This window comes from Phoenix dactylifera, chromosome 16 (assembly GCF_051530095.1).
Source record: "Phoenix dactylifera cultivar Ajwa chromosome 16, Ajwa_hap1_PhDact_Kaust_v1.1, whole genome shotgun sequence".
Taxonomy (NCBI): Eukaryota; Viridiplantae; Streptophyta; class Magnoliopsida; order Arecales; family Arecaceae; genus Phoenix; species Phoenix dactylifera.
In genome coordinates this window covers 7,392,970-7,399,884 of record NC_143205.1, presented here as the reverse complement: position 1 = coordinate 7,399,884, position 6,915 = coordinate 7,392,970, and the positions used below count along the sequence as shown (strand labels likewise).

At 46.8% G+C, this 6,915-nt stretch overlaps 1 non-coding gene across 1 annotated transcript; it reads right to left on the bottom strand.

Moving 5' to 3' along the window:
* Positions 1–5,343: 5,343 nt before the first annotated feature.
* Positions 5,344–5,452, bottom strand: LOC120105999 (small nucleolar RNA R71). Its single transcript, XR_005508248.1, has one exon. It is a non-coding gene; the product is annotated as a small nucleolar RNA R71 (small nucleolar RNA).
* Positions 5,453–6,915: the final 1,463 nt, after the last annotated feature.

Here is a 6,915-nt window from a genome sequence, read left to right as displayed (position 1 = left end):
CTGCCTCCAAGAGTTTGTCTACCTCCTAGTCGATCACCCGGATCCGATCCGGGGCACAGTGTCTCTTCTTCTGCTTCGCTGGCCGGTGGGTCGGGTCGACGTTGAGGGCGTGAGAGATGACCTCCGGGTCGATCCCAGGTACATCGGCCGCCGACCAGGCAAATAGATCGGCATTGGCTCGGAGGAATTCCACCAACCGGGCCCGAGCTCCCGGGTCGAGATTGGCGCCGACCCGGACCGCCCGGTCCCGGCGGCCTTCCTCGAGGGGAACTTCGACCACACCCTCGGCCGGCTCCCCCTGCCGCAAGGCCACCTCGTCTCTGGCATCAAGGGACTCGACGCTTAGGGCTTCTGCGGGCTTCTTCCCTTTGAGGGTCGCTAAGAAACATTGCCGTGCGGTCGGTTGGTCACCTCGGACCTCCCCGATCCCGACCGTCGTGGGGAACCGCATGAGCAAGTGGTACGTGGAGACCACCGCACGAAGGGCGTTCAGCCCGGGTCGTCCGAGGATAGCGTTGTAAGCCGAGGGAACACGGACGACCAAGAACCCGAGTCGCACCGTGGCTTCTGCGGGTGCGACGCCCGCAGTCACAGGCAGCTCAACGACACCTTCCACCGGGACAGCGTCACCGGTGAATCCTACGAGGGGGGTGGACATTTTGTGCAACAATTGTCTGGACAAGCCCAGCTTTTGGAAGGCCTCGTAAAACAAGATATCAGCTGAGCTTCCACTATCCACAAGAACACGCCTTACATCATAGTTTGCCATGGTGAGGGAGATTACCATGCCGTCATCGTGGGGGGTCTGAACCCCCTTTACATCCTCATCACAAAAAGTGATTACGTTGCCGACCCTCTGCCTCTTTGCGACGGCCGCCCCCGACGCCTCCGTCGAGCCCCCTGCGTTCCTCACGGGTCGGGGGCAGCCCCCAGTGATAGTGTGGATCACGCCCGCAACGGGTCGATTCTGCTCCCGAGGTCCCGGAGGAGCCGGGTCGGCCGGACGCGGGTCTGCGGGGGGACGTCGGTCGCTCACATATCGACCGAGACGCCCCCGGCGGATGAGAGCCTCGATCTCGTCCCGAAGCTGGAAGCAGTCTTCCGTGTCGTGGCCGTGGTCTTGGTGGTACTCACAGTACGCCCGGAAGGGCCTCTTCCCAGGGATCTTCCGCATCTGTCTCGGGGCCGGGAGGTCCTCCCGCCCCTTGATCTCCATAAGGATCTTGGCCCGGAGAGTCAGGAGAGGGGTGTACCGATTGAAACGTCGGGGCGGAGAACGAGGGCGTGGGGCGCCGTGGTTCTTCGCCGGCGACGGGCTTCTGCGCCGACGCTGGGGCGTCGGGCTCCTCCTCTGGCGTGCCTCTTTCCGCCTTTTCTTCCCAAGCTTTGGAGGGATCTCGGCGGCCTCCTTGCTCCGGTGGGCTGCCGCCTCCTCGGCGTCCGCATACTGGTTCGCCCGGGACAACAGCTCTGGGAAGCTCCGCGGCAGGCGTTTGTCCAGGGAGAAGGTGAGTCTGCCCTTCCGGAAGCCACGCTTCAGGGCTGAAAGAGCTACCTCCTGACTCAGGCTCCGGACCTCCAGCGTAGCCCTGTTGAAGCGGGTAAGATAATCCCGCAGGCTTTCTCCCTCGTTTTGCCAGACATCAAAGAGGGAGTCGGAGACCAGTCGCCGCCGGCTACTGACGGCGAAATGAGTGACGAAGAGGCGAGTGAACTGGTCGAAGGACCGGATTGAGTCAGCCTCCAGCCCGGCGAACCATGCCCTCGCCGGGCCACGGAGGGTTGCCGGGAAAGCCTTGCAGAGAAGGGGATCTGATGCTCCGTGGAGGAGCATAAGGGTCCTGAAACTCTCGACGTGATCCCGCGGGTCCGCCGCCCCGTCATAGGGTTCGATCGCCGGCATTTTGAACCTGATGAGAGCACAAAAGTGCGATCTACATACCACATAAATTAGTATTATCGCTAACAAGATAATGATAGTCTCACTAGATTAATATTATATTTTTGTTAAGTATAGGTGATCGTAAATCGAGGCCAAAATACGTATTCAGTACAGATTGGACTTAAACAGATGCATAACTCAGACCGCGTATGCCCAACCCCGTCATGGTCTGATCGAATTCACCATTCATTGAGTATACTTGCACCGGAGCTACACATGTCTACATGCCATAGCTTCTAGAGCACATTGGGGATCAAAATAAAGAAAGATCACGTGTAGTTGGGGAAGAATTCCAAAAACTTTCCAAATCGGGCGTTCCTTTCCCCAGCCGTCCGTGATGTTTTTGTGCTTCCACCTCCCTCCGCGTGCACCTCTTCCCAGCATCCGCACGACCCAGCAATCCGCGATCACCTCCGAAGCATTCGTCCCATGTCCGTGATCATCTCTCGGACCTCCCAGCAGCCCGTGACCAGCTCCCGTGCACAATCACAGCGTCCGCCCGAGCCAGCAATCAGTGCCTCCTCCCAGCATCTGCTTCATCCACGGCGTCCGGTCCTCTTCTCCCCTCCCGTCTTGACCGCGATCACAGTCCAAGCGTCCGCGGAGCAGCCGTAACAGAGCCTCTACCCAGCGTCCAAAGATCCGTCCGCCTCCTCCGCAGCACCTGCGATCAACCCCTTCGTCCGCTCACGCCGTCTGTGAAGCCAGTGATCACCCCCTCCTCCACAGCGTCCGCGGCTTCATTTCTCCACAATATCCCAGCCGGGATTAGCGTCCTCTCCTCCCACAGATCCCCGCGTCCAGGCTCCTTCCTTCCGGGCATCTTTCAGATCTGCGACTCACCCGTCCGAGCTTCATTTCCAGCTCATCTTCGCCCACGATCACCTCCCAGCCTCACGCGCCTAAGATTCAGCCTCCTCCAGCGCATTCCTAAGATCCATAGAGGGGGAGAGTCGAGTATAAGAGGAATCGGCTGAGAAGGGAAAAGTGGGGGGGGAAGAAGCTCCGATTTGAAGAAGAAAATAGAGGAGCCGGGCTGCTGCAGTAGTAAGAAAAAGAGAAAAAAAAAATAGAAAGAAACAGGGGATGCCCTGTTTCTGATATTAAAAAAAAAAAAGAGTGAGAAAGAGAGAGGAAGATGATGAGCTAAAATCCTTGGTGATGGGTGAAGGAGGATCCTTTGGTGTACCGAGTTCATGATGTAAATTCTAATCCTTTGCTTTATACGATTTATCTTTTGATTATGTTATGATTCTCATATGTTGAAAATTCTTTTATGATTTATGCTTATTGATACATGTCTTCCTCAATTATTTGATTCATCGTTGACGTTCTAAGGCACGTTGAATGCTTAAAAAGAGAATTCATGTTATCAAGAACATACTCAATAATTAAATTTTATCTGCTTATAATTTTTAAAAGAAAACAAAAGAATCATAGAATTTATTGCATGAACTTGATATTATTAAAGGAGATTCTGGATCCCTACACCATTTTAATCTATCCAAACTTCGACTCTCTATTTGCTGGTTTATTTTCTATTTGCAAACCATCATCTTAATCCACAAGTTCATTGAATCAATTAATCTGAAATTAAGCTAATAATCCATAGATCGTTCCCTGAGGAATCGACCTCGGACTTCCGAGTTATACTACTTGTGCGATTCTCCTGCACTTGGGAGAGCAGTTTTATTTTTGCACCAAGTTTTTGGCGCCGTTGCCGGGGAACGGCTGACTTATTAGTATAATTTTAGATTTAATTTTTACCTTAGTAGTTAGTATTTTTCTTTTGAAAAAAAAAATTGCATCTTTACTACTATTTTTAATTCCCTGCACAGTTGGCATCAAACTCCGATATCATAGAAATTAGCCGTCTGATTTGACTCAAATTTGGTCAGCTAGTGCAAGACACATTGTTAGATAATCTGAACGGTCTGATTGACATTCTGACATTTTTAAGACCATCAGATTAATACGAAACCTTGCTGCTTTCTACTTTAAATTTTCTGCATTTATTTTTTTTAGAATCAGAATTATATTATTATTATATCTCATTAACCCTTGTTGCTAATTAAAAATTGAAGAAAAGAAACCTTAAGAACAGATCAAGGGTGATTATTCAAAAATAAAAAAAGAGGGAAAACCTAAAATTTCAAATTTCAAATTTCAAATTTCAGAATTCAAATTTCAAACGTCAACTCATAAAATTTAAAAAAAAATAATTAATTTGCTTGATCACCTATTCAATGAAATTTAATGTCATGTCATAAAACATTAAAAAAAAAAAATCTCCTGATTGTTGCATATAGTATAAGGCATCAGCATAAAATATTCTAAGGGCTGAACCCATTTAAAAAGATAAGGTCGGGATTTCATCACTCGTCCTTAGCCCAAAAATCACCCCAGTGCATAAATATCCTAAGCTTAACTAAAATCAACTAGACGTTGGCCTCTAAGGACATTCGAGCTCAATAGGACGAAGACCACCGAAAGTTGCACCAATTTCGCTCTGTGGCTTAGTTGATGTCTAGGCAAGCTTTGTCCCTATAAGGGAGACAGTTCATCTGTTCGAGGCAAGTGGGTTTTAAGTGGGACCTTTGCGAACGCATCGTGACCCCTCCACTTACCTGGGAGCTTACCTGGTCAACTCGGTTCATTAGACCGGATTGGAGGCTTAGGTGCCCTCTTCAAACCAGTTAGGAGCTGTCTAGAAATTTAAGAAAAACATTAGAAATTGAGGTGTAATGTTTTGTTGCATGTTTGATTGTGAATAGGATTTTTATTTTAGGATGTCGTTTTAGGGTATCTTTAGTTGGTACTTATATTTATTTATTTTTTTTAAAAAAAAAGAAAGAAAAAAAAAGAGAGGGAAATATTTTGCATGTTAAAGTGGAATAGGGACGACACCGGTCGATTAAGTCGTACAACTTTAGATCATCCCTTAGGACATACCTCTGAAATTCCTTCACAATATCTCACACCTTGTGAGATGGCTGATCTAAATGAAGATGCGGGGAGTCACCACAATCGAGAACGAGAACCCCATGTTATGACTCTAAGACAATACCTACAACCGGCTAGGACTAGTCAGCCTTCATGCATAATTTTTCCTGATAATGTAGGTCATTTTGACATCAAACCAGGGGTAATCCAATTGCTGCCCAAGTTTCATGGGTTAGAGTCCGAGAGTCCGTATCTTCATTTAAAGGATTTTGAAGAATTGAGCATTACATTTAGAGTGCCAAATGTCACCGAGGATGTCCTCAAGTTGACATTGTTTCCTTTCTCTCTAAAGGATAAGGCCAAAACATGGCTAAACTCTTTGCGACCTAGATCAATAAGAAATTGGCAAGATATGCAGAGAGAATTTTTAAAGAAGTTCTTCCCCACACAAAGGACCAACTTTTTAAAAAGACATATTAGCAATTTCCAACAAAAAGATAATGAAACATTTTATGAATGTTGGGAAAGATTTAAAGACCTTCTTCTCTCATGCCCTCATCACGGATTCGAAACTTGGAGAACCATTAGCTTCTTTTATGAAGGTTTATCTTCACAGTTAAAACAATTTGTAGAGACCATGTGCAATGGTAGATTTTTAGAAAAACACCCTGATGAGGCATGGGAGTATTTGGATTCCCTTGCTGAGACTGCCCAACTTTGGGATAACGGGGATAGAAACAACAAGTCTTTGCCTAAGCCTACTAGCTCTGTACAGGGAGGCCTTTACAACCTCAGAACTGAGGATGATCTTCATGCTAAAATGGCAGCCCTCACTAGGAAGGTAGAAGAAATTGAGCTTAGGAAGATTGAGCCTGTCAAGACTATAGAACTTAGAAATGAGTGTTGTGGTATCTGCGATATGTCGGGTCATACTACTACAGATTGTCCCACCATACCGGCATTCAAAGAAGTCTTGCACGATCAAGCAAATGCTATGAACTCCTACCAAAAGCCTTATAACGATCCATACTCGAATACCTATAACCCTGGTTGGAAGAATCATCCAAACTTTAGGTGGAGAAATGATCATCCTCAACAGTCACACCATTCAGCTCCTTCACCTGCACATCCTACTTTTGCATCACCACCCTCTCAAAAGCCAAATATCGAGGATACCTTGCAATCCATACAAACTTTTCTACAAGGTCAAGCTAATATCAATGCTCAAAATACTCGAAATTTTGAAGACATAAGGAACCAATTGTCAATGTTGACTACCGTCCTAAGTACCCAAGAGAAGGGTAAGCTTCCAGCTCAACCCCAACCTAACCCACAAATGCACGGTAGTAATAATACGGCTCCTTCTAGTTCGCATACAGAGCATGCAAAGAGCATCATGACTTTGCGTAATGGGAAAGTCATTGATCAAACCGTCCCATTGAGACCGCAGGTCACTTCTGATTCTGATGCTCCCAAAGTTGATGAAAGGGACAAAGAAGAAGTTGAGGTCCCAACTTCTACTAAGAAAGTTGAATGTCCTTTTCCTCCACCTTTTCCACAACGGTTAAAGCCGTTGCAAAAGCTCGAACCTAATTCTGAAATTCTTGAGCTTTTTAAGCAAGTAAAAATCAACATACCTCTTCTTGATGCAATCAAACAAGTACCTTCATATGCCAAATTTTTAAAGGACTTGTGTACTGTCAAGCGTCGATTAAATGTTAAGAAGAAGGCATTTTTAACTGAAAATGTGAGTGCTATTTTGCAGCACAACATTCTCCCTAAATATAAAGATCCAGGTTGCCCAACCATCTCATGCATCATAGGCGACTTTAGGATAGAGCGAGCATTGTTAGATTTAGGGGCGAGTGTGAATTTGTTGCCATATTCTGTATATGAGCAACTTGGTTTAGGTGAGTTGAAGCCAACCTCCGTCACTTTGCAATTAGCTGACCGGTCAGTTAAAATTCCAAGGGGGATTGTCGAGGATGTATTAGTCCAAGTAGACAAGTTCTACTTTCCTGTCGATTTTA